Source organism: Diabrotica undecimpunctata, chromosome 1 (assembly GCF_040954645.1).
Source record: "Diabrotica undecimpunctata isolate CICGRU chromosome 1, icDiaUnde3, whole genome shotgun sequence".
In the NCBI taxonomy this organism is placed as follows: domain Eukaryota; kingdom Metazoa; phylum Arthropoda; class Insecta; order Coleoptera; family Chrysomelidae; genus Diabrotica; species Diabrotica undecimpunctata.
Window position 1 is genome coordinate 44,590,704 of NC_092803.1, and position 17,125 is coordinate 44,607,828.

At 33.1% G+C, this 17,125-nt stretch overlaps 1 long non-coding RNA gene across 1 annotated transcript; it reads left to right on the forward strand.

Annotated features, from left to right (window-relative positions):
* The first annotated feature begins 443 nt into the window (after positions 1 to 443).
* Positions 444 to 2,473, forward strand: LOC140438820 (uncharacterized). Its single transcript, XR_011950580.1, has 2 exons — positions 444 to 497; positions 1,883 to 2,473. It is a non-coding gene; the product is annotated as an uncharacterized lncRNA (long non-coding RNA).
* Positions 2,474 to 17,125: the final 14,652 nt, after the last annotated feature.

A 17,125-nucleotide genomic window follows, 5' to 3' on the forward strand; every position in this document is an offset into this window, starting at 1 on the left:
TTCGTCGATGGTTTGTTTAAGTTATAGAGTGAAATGTTTAATTTTTTTTGCATTTGGAAAAGTTTTCGTCGAATATTAGGTTGTTATTATTTAAGTCTGTAACTGTTTTATTTACATATGAATTAATCAATTAATGTTTATCTGCATACGTTTTAATTATTTTTACCTGTCAATTATTGCGATATAAATTAATGTCAATACGAAAATAATGTGAGTGTTACGTACAAATGTTATATTAAGACATGCAATTTGGGAAAATAAGTATACACAACTAAAATACAAATTAATTCATATTATCTACAAACTTTCCCTCAATATTGTGAATAATCACAAGAAAACTAATATTTAACGATCTATTAGTAGAATGTTAAAAAACTATTAATACTAGACATTGAAATAAATTTTGAAATTCGGGAATTACTTAAATATTAGTATTCTAGTTTCAAAGTAAGAAAACCAGTTCCTAGTCTGTTACATTTATTACAGTTAACATATAGGTAAATGATTCTTTATAAATTATTTTTTACTTTTATGTTTAAATTTACATTACAGTTTAAGGTTCTAAGTTGGCTCTTGATGTATTTCCGTCTGTATGTCTCGATTTTTTCGTTCCAGAGTATCGTAGCGTTGCATCAGGTTAGAGTCTCGCACAAGAGACACATTTTTTTTAGTTTTATTCATACATAGTAATTTAGATTATATTCGTAATTTGTATTCATTTTCTCTGTCGAATTACTCCAAACTAAAAGACTTTTGCTGTGAAATTTTGTCTTATTTCTTTTCTTACAGACCTTCTTTTTAGACCCATTTTTCTGTCTCTGTTTTATCTCGCGTCTCGTTGCAACAGATTAGAATCCCGCACCAGAGACACGTTTTTTTTTAGGTTTATTTATACATATTGGTTGTTTTCAAATATCTCGTTCTATTGTTGCTTATGTATATTCGTAACTTGTATAAATTTTCTCTGTCGAATTACTTTAAATTAAAAGACTCTTGCTTTGAAATGTTGCATCATTTCTTCTCTTACAGACCTTCTTTTTAGACCCATTTTTCTGTCTCTGTTTTATCTCGCGCCTCGTTACAACAGATTGGAATCCCTCACCAGAGACACGTTTTTTAGGTTTATTCATACATATTAGTTCTTTTCTAATATCTCGTTCTATTGTTGCTTATGTATATTCGTAACTTGTATAAATTTTCTCTGTCGAATTACTCTACATTAAAAGACTATTGCTTTGAAATTTTGTGATTGTTTTTTTCGTACAGACCTTTTTAGATATTTTTTGTTTCTGTTTTATCCGTTGCATTAGGTTAGAGTCTCGCAACAGAGACACCTTTTTTAGTTTAGTTCATACATACTAGTTCTTTTCTAATATCTCATTCTATTTTCGCTTATATTTGTAACTTGTTTATAGGTATCTATGTAATTTTCTCTGTCGAATTTTTCTAAACTATATTTTTGCTTTGAAATTTTACGATCTTTTTTTCTCTTACAGGCCTTCTGTTTTAGACACATTTTATGTTTCTGTTTTACTCCAAGTCTCATTGCATCAGGTTAGAGTCCCACATCAGAGACACATTTTGTTTTAGTTTTATTCATACATATTAGTTCTTTTCTAATATCTCGTTTTTTATTATATTCGTAACTTGCATATTATTATGTAATTCAGTCGAATTACTCTAAACTAAAAGACTTTTGATTTAAAAAATTTGTTTATGTTTTATCATGAGTCTCAGTATGGATTGTTAAATTTTAGTTTTCTTGTGATTATTTTCAATCTTGGGAAAAATTGCTGTTTTGTAGATAATATGAATTAATAAATATGTGACTGCAAATATAGAGTATAAATATGATGTGATTTTGATTTTACTTTATTTACAGACTTCTTCTAAAAAATGGGAATCATCAATCCTGTACTAGTACATACTAAACAACAGCTTATTTCAGCATGCCGGTACTTTGCGGGACTGGAATATGTATCTTTCGCTCAGCGATATCCATGGTCGAAACCCTAGCCGGCGATGAAACGGAATTCATTGAGCAGCATATTTCTGGAAATTACCTTTTGGATGGTCCAGAAGTTCATACTATTCGGAGACAGCTGCCATTCCCTACACCAATAATTCCTTCAACGATAGAAAATAGATAAAGATATGTGTATGTGTACAATCAAAAAAATGTTATTATTATTTTTTATTCTATTACTTGATATATCTAATGATTTTTATGACATGTTCTGTTTAATTTTTTCTAATTGTACCTCTCGCCTTCTTTCCTTTCCAATTACCCCTCATACGTTACGACTGGGCCAATAGGCAAGAAGATACATATATATAATAAGATAAAACTAGACAAACTCAGCACAACGCCGAGTACAAATAAGAAACGAGCTGTATTTTATATTTAGATCTGTAGCATTCATATTAAAAAATAATGTTTTATATTTAAGTATGTACTTATTTATATTAAAAATATATTCTTTAAACCAGAATCTTTGGTTTTTCATTCCTTTCATAAATATGAATTTCGATTTACAATATTAACGCTTGTGTACGTCCGTTAGCTTGTGACCTTTGGAATGGTAGTTGAAACACGGATGTAGTGACATTTTAATAGTCGCCTTATTTGCTATTTATCCTATTATATCCTCCCCATTCATTTGCTATGTTGCATGTTAGGATTCGATCAGTTGTTTATTTGGTACTGAGCCAGATTCCAAATTTAAGTAAATAATTCAAGATTTGTCATATAGTTAATCTATTTTCCTATCTAGATATATTCGTTATATACGTATTCAATGCCTTTATCGCATAATATTATGGTAGATTTTTCTATATCAATCAATTCTATTCGTTAGACCCTATCACATGATACGTCGCACATCCCTCTATTTTGAGTGGTATAGGTACTACATACCTAAGGTCTTTATGGTCCATTGTATGTTTAATTGTTTTATACGAATATACCTCTCTCTTTCTCTCCTTTCGAACGACCCCTCATACATTACGATCGGACCAATAAGCGTGTAGATACATATCTAAAGCCTTTATGGCATGATGTTATGTTTAATTTTTCGATAGTATCCAAATATATTTATTTAGCCCTATCACATGATACCTTGCACATCCCGGTACCTTAAGTTGTTTAGGCACTACCTATCTAAGGTCTTTATGGTCCATCGCTTTGTTTAATTCTTATACATGATTGTACCTCTTGGCTTTGCTCCTTTCCAACGATCCCTTATACATTATGACAGAAAATTTATAATTAAATTAATTTGAATAATAGTTAAACTACAAAAATATTTTATAAATTTAATTTGAAGTAAAAATGGCGAATTACTGATGCCGACTTGTCACATGATACCTCCCATATCTCTCTACGTTAAGCCGTTTAGGCACTACATACCTACAATCTTTATTGTCCATGACTCCACGGAAAAAGAAGAAGAATTGGCAGTTGCGGAAAGAATGAGAAGAAGAATAGACAGTTGACAAAAAGAAGAAGAGCGTTCTTAGGCACTACATATCTACAATCTTTATTTGTTTTAGTTATTTTATTTTTATAATAATTTATTTAATATTTAAATTTAAAAATAGCGCCACCTAGCGGACAATAGTTGAATTACGGTATAGAAGATTCCTTCGACGTCATATATCTTTCTCACTCTTACTCACTAAAAGATCCTTCTCTCTCTAACACATTGATTTCCCTATCTCTATAGTCGTGCCCTCTTAGTATATCTACTAATTCTTTACAACAAAACTATTCGATCAATCAACTGAACAAAGGGCTTCCGCGGGGAGTTATCGGTAAAGTAGATAATATCGGTATCATATGTAACAAATGAATAAATATCAATTGAAAAAGGTTATTTGAGAAAAACATATAACGTTGGAATATTACAAAATGAACAATTTTCAAATGAATTGGTTTTCTTTTGGTCAAAGTAGCGTAGAATGGATTATGAAATAGTGTTCGATCAATTCTCGTCGGTCAGTTAAATATTCATCAGTACGCAATTCCAGAAAATGAGATAAATCAATTAAAATGACCAGGTAAACGAAACCGCCATCAACAGGATAGATATAATCAAACCGCACAAAGAGTCTAACGGTATTTGATAACAAACCGACAACATGACTTCGGACAAAGTTGAAAATTACAGGTCTACGATGTGTTTCATATTTAGGGGTTAATTAGATTCCACTCGGGTCCTTTGAACCCGTTTATGTATGCGTAACTAACATGGCGAAACTGTGACGACATAGCAACAGCGTGACTGTAATGCTTTTCAGCCTACTTTTTTAATATTTGCGGGCGTTCGCTGTCGAGTGGTTTTTATTGTGGTTCGGCGTTGACAAATCCCTATTTGTATTCCATCATTTATGTTTGTGCTTTGTTGCTGCGCCTCTAATAGTCCAGGCCATGACAACAAAGTTTTTCTTATATTTTAGATCATTTTGCAACCCAATTTATTGATTTTGATTACAAACAACTCCTTAGACACTTCATACCTCATACTTCACATTACTTCACGTAATGATAGTAAGATTATAGGCTATGGTCTGGAACTATTTCTTCCTGGCCTTTCATCTGCAACTTCGGCAGACATTATCAAAGACAATGCGGCAATAGACGTCTTTGTTTATCGATCACTAATGATCTTCGAATATCTGCGCTAATGTCGTACAAACTTTAGTGGAAACTTTTGGAAATATATTAAAACATTTGTAGCATTTTCATTTCACCCCTTATATAATAAAACACCGAAAAATATTGTTAATCTTTTTGCGTCACTGAGGTTGATTTTCAGAAAAAAACCGGCAAAATTTTTGGCTTAATTCGAATGAGTTTTGGTTAAAAAGAAGGTAATTAGGCTCAAATGCTGTTTAGCAGTCTTTGTAAAGCGACATAATCACCGGTTTGTTGCTGTATTCCGTGTCACGGGATTTGATAAACAGTGTGTCTGAAGGCTAAGTGAGACCCACATGGTTTTAAGTGAAAATTAAGCAGCCGTTTTTAAAAATACATAGTGTTATCCTCAGGATAACCTGAAGTCCAATTCGATGTTTGACCTCCTCAAGATTTGTCCAGTTCCCAGTTTGTTTCATAGAGGTCGACTCCAGATCGTTTCAAGTTTGTGTGAAACAGTGTTTTTTTGTATCTAATTCCAAGGTAACAAACTTTCTTAATAACTTAAGAAGAAATAATCAGCTAGTGAAGCAAAGTAGTTTTGTTAAATTTTTCTAAATAAAATAAATATTTTTCGTTAATATACTAAGATTTGCTTTCATGACAAACTAAAAAGTTTGTCATAAATAAATATGGTTTTATGGGTGAGCTAATTTACATATTTTAGTTTTCTTTTAGATAAAGTTAACCTTGATAATTAGTTAATAATTCACAAAAGTTTGATATTCCATTTCGACATATGAGTCTGCATTATCCTTTTCCCTCATTTGGTACACAACCAAAAGTCTGTTTTGTTAGAAGGTTCAATGTTCAATGTAACAATTGTTGATAAACATAGCTTAAATTCTGTTTTGTTAAAAAGTTCAACTCAATGTAAGGTTTGTTGATAAATTTGGATAATTTTATTTGTAATAATTGTTCATGTGAAATAAAAATAAATATGTAATGTTTCTCTTTAAACCAGAAGTTTAAAATTATTTCTTTTAAAAAAGATATTCACCCTTGAAATTTTTAGGAGAGAAAACTTTTCTTTCTAAACAAGAGGATTTTTTTAAACGGTGTACATTTTAAATAGTTTAGGAATCTTCTTGTGTAGTGTGTGGAGATTGCTTTAAATAGTTTTTTGATTTTTTTTTGTAGTTAGTTTCTCCCAGTCCCCCAAATAAAGGAATCCTTATTCACGACCTAGCTCTCCAACCAAAATACGAGTAGCCGTTTGCAAAAAATCAATTTATTTGCTTACCTTATCTCCTCCCCACTAATTGTTCGGTCCCCCCTTTCAACCTCCTACGAGCAAATTAAATATTGTTACAAATGGCGCCCAACGTGGGGCTATATAAAATTGTTACACGTTTAGAAAACGTCTTGGCACAACGGTTATGCTACCAGATCCATCAAGGGATCTAGTAGGTTTAGTAAATTTCCCTTTTCAAAAAGTTATAAAAGACAAAGTTATAAAGACGGAAATAATTTATTACCAAATCATAAAAGAGAACAAATGCAAATAATACTTTTTAAAACAATGAAGTCCATATGACTGCCGTCTTGCTCACAGCACTTGTGCAAACATCTGCGCAAGTGTCGAAACACACGTTGGCATAAAGCAATTGGAATATTGTTAATTTCATCGGGACTTCGTTATTCGAGCTGAGCTATGGATCAAAGTAGACCATTCAATGTAGCCATGTATTAAGGAGATGAGATGCCCTAGAAATAATTCATTTACATGATTGACGGACAAGTATGTTGCATGTTCAGTGGCACACATACTATACCAAAGTAAGTAACATTCCAGAGTAACTTGCAATTTTCATTAAAGCATGACCGCAAGAATCTTTAAAAGAAAATAGGGACCAATTAATTCATTTGCTGACACCGCACACCACACTGTCACTCTTTTAAAGTGTTTTGCATGATTTTCGTGTGGGTTATTTGTAATGAAAATGAGCTTCGTCACTAAAGATTATCGTCTCCAAGCCACATTCATTCCAAAAGAACTTCATCAGTGTTTCACAGATCCTTTTTCTTCTGAAAAAGTTTGTAGATTTTAAGTACTGTACAAGTTTAATTTTGTACGGATGAAACTGGAAACCCTGCTTCAAAATGGTTTGCAAGCTTAAATGACTAATTTGTAATGTCTGTGCAACCTAACGAGCCAATTTTTTGGGAAATCGAATCACTGTACAGAGTACCGCAGCAATATTCATTGCTGTTCCTGGAAGTTTCTGACTTTGAGCTGAATAAGTGTTTCGAAACATTGCTATCCACGCTTTTACAATATTTTTTGACACTTTTACAACAGTAACGTTGTTCGCCTGACCACTGCTCCATGGCTACTAACAAATTCGCACGTCTTGACTACCTGATGTCATCGTCCAGCCCAAAAAGAGTAAATCGCGATAACAACAAATAACAAGAACCAGAAGGTAAAGCCTTCTTATGGTATAACAAAAATCCTGCTTAAAAATGCGTTGCAAAAATTTTATTGATGGAATCGACAAAATTTCCACAATCTACCGAAGAAGATACAAGGAAGTCTTATATTAGACAAAAATCTAAGAGACCGTTGTCCACTACAGGAATTTATAATTTTTTTGTAGTTAGGGTTGAGTGTACATTGGAACAAGAATACTTGTAAATGCTTATTTTACTGAACACAAAAGGCACGGTTGATTCTTTATTTTTTCAAGTGCTCAATCTTTGCTGTTGATGTCTCCGTTTTACATGCTCATATACTCTTATATGTAACGCATTAAAATCAAGAGGCTTGTAATAAAGATCGAACAAAGTGATTGTGTTTTAGTTTTATAATCTCGTCGATCCCTTATATCATAGTAATATTTATCACACCAAAAATCTGCGAACACCAAGGGGTACAATTGTTCGAATACTGAATAAACCTTTCCCCCTATTGAAAAACTTCCATATAGACGTTTCCTTTCGTTACAAAATTCGCACGCGTGTTCTATTTTTCTCCGGGTTACCATTGACAAATCCCGATTAGTCTGCCTGCCATCGTTTGTTTTATACATTGTTATTCGTGTTGCAAATACGAAGGGCGATAACTCAAGCATTGTTAGCCTAGTAGTAGCTTTCCAATAATACGCACTGAAAGAACTCTGCAAATATAGATACGAGTTTTTATTTCCACACAAGATTAATTAGTATGTATTTGTTTTCCCTCGTCTTTGTTTTTCCTAGTTCATATTTGTCCTTAAACGATTGTTATCTGAAATAGTGCAGTCCATCATTTAGTTGTTACAGATATGGAGGTAAAAAATTAGATATAGGACAAAGAAAATGGTTGATTACTATATTGATGAATTAAATACATCTTCTTTATAGTATGTTATTTATTTTATGTTTATCGTTGAAAAAAAGCTATTAGTTAATTTGTTGAGCATTAACCACAAATTCTTAAAAAAACTACTCGATTGTTTAACTGTTTAGTTGTCAAATTGGAAGACATATTTTTAACAGAAAGACACAATATTGCTTCGTCTCGCTAATAAACTAATAATAATGAACTAATTATTTTCCATAAGGAAATAATTAATTCCGTAATGAACTATTATCCGCAAAGTATATAGTATATCAGACCATCTGCTGACAATGAGAACATGGATAGAGAAGCAAATGAATACCAACTACTCATATTTCTTGCCTTTGTAGACAATGAATAGTATTTGTAGCTATTAAAAATTGTAGAATAGATTCGAGATATAGGCAACTATTACATAATATATATGAAAAAGCCACTGTGATAATCAAACTAGAAGAAAATACAAATCCAATCCCCATTAAGAGAGATGTTACACAAGGGGAAGTACTATCGCCAAAGCTTTTTAATCTAGTCCTAGAAGACTTCTTCTTCTTCTTGTAGTGCCTATCCATTTCGGATGTTGGCGACCATCATGGCAATCTGTATTTTGCCAACTGCTGCTCTGAAAAGATTTGTGGTTGATGTGTTGAACCACGTACGATTTCGCCTTCCTGATCCTTGTTTTCCTTCTACTTTTTCTTGTAGAATTAATTGCAGCAAACTTTCAGGAGTCGACGATAAAGCCACATTTCGAAAGCCTCTGATATGATCTGACGATACGTCAGCACAGGGGTAACTTTTAACTGATAGGCATCCATTAAGAAATCTCTTGTTTACCATTATGTAATCAATTTGATTAGATTATTATATTTCCTGGTTGATCTTGAGGAAAGACCCAAGTATACAAACATCTTGGTGGTAGTTTGAAGAACGTATTTAGTATTACAAATTTCTTCTTCCTCTTCAAATAGTTTTACACCAAAATCACCAATTAATTCACCACTTTTCTCTTTACCAATTTTCGCATTCAGCCATAATAATAGTTATATCTTCTTTTTAATTTGTTTAAGTGAATTTATCAACAACTCATAGAATTGCTCTACCTCTTCTTCTGGTTTATCGCTGATTGGGGCATACACTTGTAAAACATTTAATTTGATCGGAGTAGTATTCAGTTGGATTATTATTAATCTTTCAGAAACATGTATAACATTTGTAACATATTGACGTAATTGAGGAGATACGATTACTTCAACCCCATACATATGTAGACCGTCATCATTTCCCGAGTGATATACCATATGGTTATCAACAATACAAGTACCACTATTTGGCCACCTCATGTCGCTTATGGCCATTATACCTACTCTAAGTCTGGTCATTTCTTAAATGGTATTGAGGAGCCAAGTGTTCAACCAATGTATCTTTCATGACATATGGATGTCAAACCTGGAGCCTAACCAAGGCAAATATGAATAAACTAGTCACGACGGAAAACGAAAAAGCAATTAGGTATACAACTTTCAGGTAAAAAGAGGAACAAAAATTGCCAAATTCAAATGGAGCTTCGCAGGCCACAATGCTAGACAAAAAGACCAACGTTTGAACGCCACAATACAACATTGAAGACCTTAAAACGGTAGACTACCAAGAAGAAGACCACATATGAGATGGGTAGATAACAAAAAAAGTCAAAGGTTAACAGTCAAAACAAATAGGAAGTATGTTGCTCAGGATAAAGATCGACGGAAGGCTAAGAAGAAGAAGAATTAATTCCCTTAGTTAATATTTTTTGTACGCGTATACAGATAATTTAAACATTTTTTCTTCTTCCATTGCCATATGCTCAATGGACATTGGTTTTTATTATGACTCGTAAAAGTTTGTTTATAGCAGTTTACATTCTACGATAAGACCACATCTCAAAAGCTAACTTGTTCATCATATTAACTTTCATGATCCAGGTTCCACATCCATATAGTCATACAGGATATACATAATATTTTAGGAACTTAATTCTTAGTTTTAGATTCGGCTGAGAATTACTGAAAGTTTCATAAATGCTCCTATAGCCATTTTTATACGAGTTTTAATTTCTTCATCAGAATTTAGTGTGTGGTTTCATCAGCATCCTAAGTATTAACTTTTCTATGAACTTTACGATGACAAAACTGTTGTAATATGCTCATCCTTGACAATTAGTTGCATCGACTTGTCGTCATTAGAGCAAACGTCTTGTTTACTAATCACAAGTAGCTTTGTCTTTTATGTATTTACGCGAAATCCATTCTCTAGTGACTACGTTAACGTGATCAGTGTGTCTTTCGCATATCTGATACACATTAAACAAAGTTGAGGATAAGACACAACGTTGTCAGATTCCTCTTTAAATAGAAATTCTCTCAGTATCATTATCGTCTAGCAGAATAGAGGTTTTTGTCTCTAGTATAATTTTGTACAAGCCTTAAATCTTCATTATATATTCCCATAATCTCTAAGAATTTTTGTTTTTCATCACATGACCAAAATACGCCATTTTTATACATTTAACAGAGCACATCAGTTTCTTATCTTGACATATTCTTTACAAAACATTTGCGTTAGTAACTTAATATATCCATGAGATTCGAATTATCCTGCGATAACACCAGATTGCGCATGCTGTTATTTTCTTACCACTTGTTTCTGTCAGAGTTTACATTAAGGAACAGATAGCAAGGAAGATTTTTGATTTTATAAAACATACTTATGGCTTTCTCAATAATTCTAATGCAGATTTCTCTAGAACGGTCCCAATCATCATTTAAGTTGCACGACAAATATAAGAAATTCTGAATTATCTATAATGGTTTACGTTTATAGAGAAATAGCAGTTTATGTTGACCTCTGACTTCTTGAATTTTGCTGAGAATGTCAATTTTGGGATGGATTTTGGAATGCAAATATGTAAAAAGTTTACCATTCTTGCCCACTACCCCACTCCCCCCCCCCTAGGAGAAAAAACATGGAAAAAATTGATTCAAGAATATGTACATCGCAAAAAACGTCTATTAGCACTTTTTATGTAGAAGGAACCGTTCTCTCAGTAACAACGCTTAAAGCGACCGGCGATTTTGAATGTCAATTTTTGTATTTTGCCGCGAATAAAGTTTTATGTTTAAATATTTATTTTATTTATTTTTGAAAATTTTTTAAACATTCCTGAGATTTGTTTTGTTAGTTATATCTATCTGCGGATATGTCTTTCGTTGGTATACGAGTTGATACCCGTTACAGTACATTTATTCTCAGTAAATCATGTAACAGTAGTTTTAGTACTTTATTTCTAAATTGCACTTTGTCAAATATCCGAGAAATGCGTCATCAAAATAAAAATATTGTCATTAATTAAATATTAAGATATTCATTTTCTAAATATTTTTTATTGCATTCCTAGTGACTGGCTATAAAATATTCACACCAGTTTTAAAAATTCTTTCGGATCCTAATTACGTTCACCTCTGAGCCGCCCTTTTATCTCTTAATCCATCTTAAGCAGCTAGACACTTTTTACATACATTACTATTCACTTCGAAAAACTCACGAACCTCCCATCATCACTCACACAAATCTATTAGTATTTTCTGCCTAAATAGGAGAGATTAAGTCTCTTGGTCCCTGCTACGTGTACATATGTTTATTATTAAAGTTGCATTAGGTAGCGAAGGGGCACCTGCTGTCCAACCAGCTCTCTACAAATTATTTTCATTGAAGTCTTGAGAAAGCGAGTGTTCTGGCTGGGTCTCGGGTCGGTGAACTGTACAAACAGACCTAAGTGAAGGTAGGAGGCCACTTCCCGAATGTGTAACGTTTTAGTCGTTGTTGTTGTTATGGCGCTCTGATTTTTTGTACCAGGAGTGTACGATACATCAGACATTTCAATTTAATAATGGTAAAATTATACTATTTTAAACAAGTATGATCAGCAGTTTTGGAATTTTACATTTTTCTATTTTTTACAATTTCTATTAACAGTTGTCTACCAAAAAATGTCTGAGAAAATATGTGAACTAAAATGCTGTTTTGTTCTGAAATTCCACGGAAAATGGAAGTATAAATTGTTGAAATTCTTCTTTTTTTCAAATGAAAATAGTTGTCATCGAAAATAATTTAATTAAATAAGGGGATGCTTTGAAATGGGATTTTAAACGCCTAGAATCAAATGTCTGAGAGGGAATACATGTTGAGTAAAGCGCATTGAACGAAGTCAAAGCGCTGTACAATGACAATGTTTCCTTGTTTTTTTGTTATGTTATAAAGAAGTTTGAATTACGAACCAGATGGATGAACAGTTTTATGGGTTGCTGTCCTCTATTTGTAGTCTTGAATATTTTATATTTAAACAGATATTATATCCATAGAATGTTACACTATAATTTTTATATATTTGTCTGATGGGTAATCATTATTGTCAAAACTAAAATGTTTGGAATGTTCGGAATGGTTTTCGAATAATTGTACTTTTTACTCATTTTATTTATCAAAGTTTCGATTATCAGAAGTGTTCACACTGTATTCGGCGACAGAAATCAATCATTTACAAGATATGCGAGATTAACAAAGTATAACGACCCATATATTCCAGCCAAGGTTTTGTAATATACGCTATATAGTTCAAGTGAAATGCCCATGGGGAAAGGACAAAAATAAAGAGTTGACACTAGTATCGGTCTACCTACTCTCAGAAGGTAGAACACATTATCTGCTACGATTCGAACTCTCACCACCTAGGCTAGGGTAGCAGACATAACAACGCTCGAGGTTATGACTATATTATTAGAAAATATTTGTATATCTTAAATAGAGGCACCGGACATACCTTTATTAATGTTCGTAGCCAAACAGTCATATATATCACGGTAGAAACAGCTGAAATATCGAATAAAATTCAGAACTGGCAGGTATCAGAGGACATCTCTATGTCTGACCACCGCTGGCTAACCTATACTATTAGTGTGGAGAAGAGCCTTATCAAGTTTACTCCAGGAGCTAATATATAATTGAAAATATATTCTGTATCTATCCAAAACAAAGTAAGCTATGCTTATAGACAATCCCGTTCGATAAAAATGGTCCAGGAAAGTCGCAAAACCAACTCTTGGTGATCCACTAAACTGTAACATTTAAGGAAGACAGCAAGAACAACTTTTAATAGAGCAAAACGCATCAAGAGAGTTTAAGAAAGTCTGCAGACAAACAAAGAGTTGCTTGGAACATAGAGCTGCTTGGAACATAGAGCTACTTGGAGAGCTACTGTGAGGAAATCGAAGATTTCCCGCAGGCTTCCAGGCCACAAAAAACGCTGTCAAAGAATTCACATCGGTATATCGGCATATTAGCGAAGGAAGATGAAAGCAAAACTTCCAACATTTGCGAAAGTGCTGAGATCCTGATCAAAACACACTTACCGGTTCTAGCGCCTCAACAGCACCGAACTGGACGGAAGAAACAATCATACCCTACTGAATGACTGGCATCTCGTCAGAACAATAATTAGCGAAAAAAAGGTACGATAGGCCATATCGTGCTTCACCCTTTTCAAGTCAACAGGGCCTGACATACATCTAGCCCTACTACGGTGGGGACTGGATATTCTCCTGACGCACCTTATGGAGATGTTTAGGGCCTCCTTGGCTCTGAGATATATTCCTAGGAAGTGGAGAGAGGTAACTTTACCCAAATCAACATGCATGTACTTCAGGATGATCACTGCATCAAGTAGGGGGAAGAAAATAATAAATAATCCACCCTAGGTATATTCATAGACATTAAGGAAGCCTCTGATAAAACCACATTCTTAACCATCATCCAACACTCTTCAATGTCAGGAATGTTCCCTTGGCCGTGAGCGAACGGATATTCAGTATACTCTAATACAATATACTATATATATATATATATATATATATATATATATATATATATATATATATATATATATATATATATATATATATATATATATTGTCTAGTTTCACTTTGTAAGATTTGTATTTTTTAACAGTTCTTGAAAATAATTGTAAACACAATTGAAAAATCGAGATAAAAATAGTTAGCCAATAGCCTTTTTATTGACTCCAACCCATTATATATGTATGTATATATATATATATATATATAAATGAAAAAGACGTTTCTGTTAGACATATCCTCAGCTGTACAGCCTCAGTGACCTCTACAGGCTGAAAACCAGTTTTAGCGCCCAATCTATAAAAAATTCGATGTTTTGGTCAGAGATCGAAACCTAGCTTACCTAATGGTAGTCAAAGAGCCTATCGCTTGTATATTTTGGATTATTATCTTTGTTGTTAAAAAACAATAAAATATTGCTTCATCATCTAATATCCTATCGAGTTTTTTTTATTGAAAGCTAAATATAAAAATACCCCTACCTTTTTTGGATCAGTTTACGTGATATTCATGTAGACTTAAAGGTAGCTCAGATTCTCATTTCTTTATGTAAGATTTTTATCAGAATTTAACCATCTCCATCGGAAACATCAATACCGTTGTCAACCATTCAGTAATTTACTAAAATCGTAAAACCTCTTTTATGAAAGCCACCAGTGGAACACGACGTTTATTAACTTGGAATAGTTTTCCGTCTTTATGTAGAATCACCGGAAAGATTAAATTAACAGTTTTAACGACTACTGTAAATAAATGTGCAGTGTGAACTTTGCATTTTCTCTTTTGCAGAATTGCCGGTTGCAATCGGAGAGACAGCAGCACTAACCTATTTCAGAGATTACCTACAGGGTGCTGATGACTCCTAATATTACAATTAATATATAATAACTCAATAGAAGAATTATTATCAGATAAGGAGGACTTAAAAAATAAAAGCATACTTTTACTCACACATAATACTCACTCATACATGATGTAAAAAAAGGTTACCAACACAAGGTAGGAACAATTTACAATTAACAAAATAACGCATTCCGGAGAGATATAGTAAGAAATGGGGACACACATTTGATCATATTGTTCCAGGAGCAGATAAAAAAAAATACTACAGTACATAACGATTCTATTTATGAAGAGGTGTGATTTTGGAGTTTCAGCAGAAAATTGACCGTACATATTATTAGTAGTATTGTAGGATTTACATAATTGAAATAAAATTATAAATAGTTTGCAATACATACTTTTGAGGTGAAATATATTTGTTGGTGTTTTTTTGGGATATTTATCACGGCTTACATAAAGGAGAAGAACTTAAAGCTCAAATTGAAATAAACATTGATAGAACGAAAATCAGCCCTGTTTCCTAAACAACTAGAAGCAGAGATAAAGCACAACATCAACCCGAAAAATGCTGCTTAGAGGCTTATAAATAAGGCTTTGGCCTTATTGCAGGTGAGGTCTTCAAGCAGTTGCCAAAGAAAACAATTTTAAAACTAACCCGCCTCTTCAATGCCTCTTATAAACTGAAGCTCTGAAAAAAGTGGCAGAAGTAATAATAATACCCAAACCTGGCAAACTATGACACGGAGTATCGTTATATAGACCTATATCACTACATCCCGTGATAAAAAAGCGTAATGAAAAGTTGCTACTAAATAGGATTAAACCAATAATCGAAGAAAGAAATCTAATTCCTCCTCATTAATTTGGAATTATAGAAAGCCGTTCTACTATTGATCGAGTGCACAGGATCACTAACATCATAGACATGGCACTCGAAGAGATGAAAGTTTGCTTCACCATTTTCCTGGATGAGGCACAAGCTTTTGACAAAGTGTGCATAATAAGTGTAAGTGTATACATAATCTTCCAGAAGAAAGCATATTTTGATCTGCGACAAATAGGAACTGGTATCCTAGTATAAGCGTTCTTAGGTTATGTCCCTACGATACCATTGCGACATTCGCGGATGATACGGTAAATATATGAGTTGGAAATAACCAGGGGAAATCTAATACAGAAGAAAGCAGTGCAATATCCGCAAAATAACCTAGATCAGATCAATAATTGTACTAAAGAGTGAAGTATCAAGATAAGCGAAACCAAATCCATTCACGTCGATCTCACCAAAAGAATTAGTCAGCGCATTCCAGTCAAAATAAATGGTGTCCAGGTTCCGTACAAAAATACTGCAAAATATCTGTAACCACTCTCGATGCAAGGCTTCGATGAAGAGCACATGTCAAAAAGAACAGACAAGGGTGAATCAGATATAAAAATTCAATGGCTGCTTGGAGGTGACTCCCTGTTATCCACATATAACAAGTTACTCCTGAACTATCATATTATGCCTGTTTTGAGATATAGCATTCAACTATGGTGCGGTAGCAGCGAAAGTAACATTCAGCTCATTTAACGCTTTCAGAGTAAGGTACTGAGGAATATCAAGATGTTCTCTAGTACATTGGGAACAGTAACATCCACAAAAATTTGGCGATTATAGAAAATAGGCTGAAAATAGACTTCAAAGTCACGTAAATAATGAGGAACTACAGTTCCTTGACAATACGAACCGGGCCCAACGACTCAAGAGGACCAAACCATACGAGTCAGTTCAGTGAAGTGAACAAATTTATTAAGGCTTATCAAGAGAATTATTTTCATTAACATTGTCACGCTTATTATCTATCTCTTTCCTTCTGCAGTCTTCTTCTATTGGATGCAATGATGTCAAGTGTATTGATAACGCATTCCACCTTAACGCAAAAATCATAGAGAAATCTACTTCTAAAACGGGAATAAACCACTATTTTTGGTTGTGTATAAATAAGTTTTAGAGCTACAAAAAAACATATTTTAAGAAAAAAAAAACTTATGAATACAAAAAAGTCTTTATTAGAACAAGGAAAAAGATAAACCGCAGAAAATAAAGACACAAAACCACCAAGAAAACTAAAATGAGGACACAAGATGAACAAAATGGGAAAGTGTTACAACAAAATAAAAATAGTAAATATAAATTAAGTCACAGCTAGGAAAATACAGATTAACAGTATAAACAAGGAAGATAGGATAGAAACAAACGAGACTAAAGAAACTATACAAATAGCACAGGAATATTCACAAAAATATTACTAAAAAAAGGTTAACTCGAATCT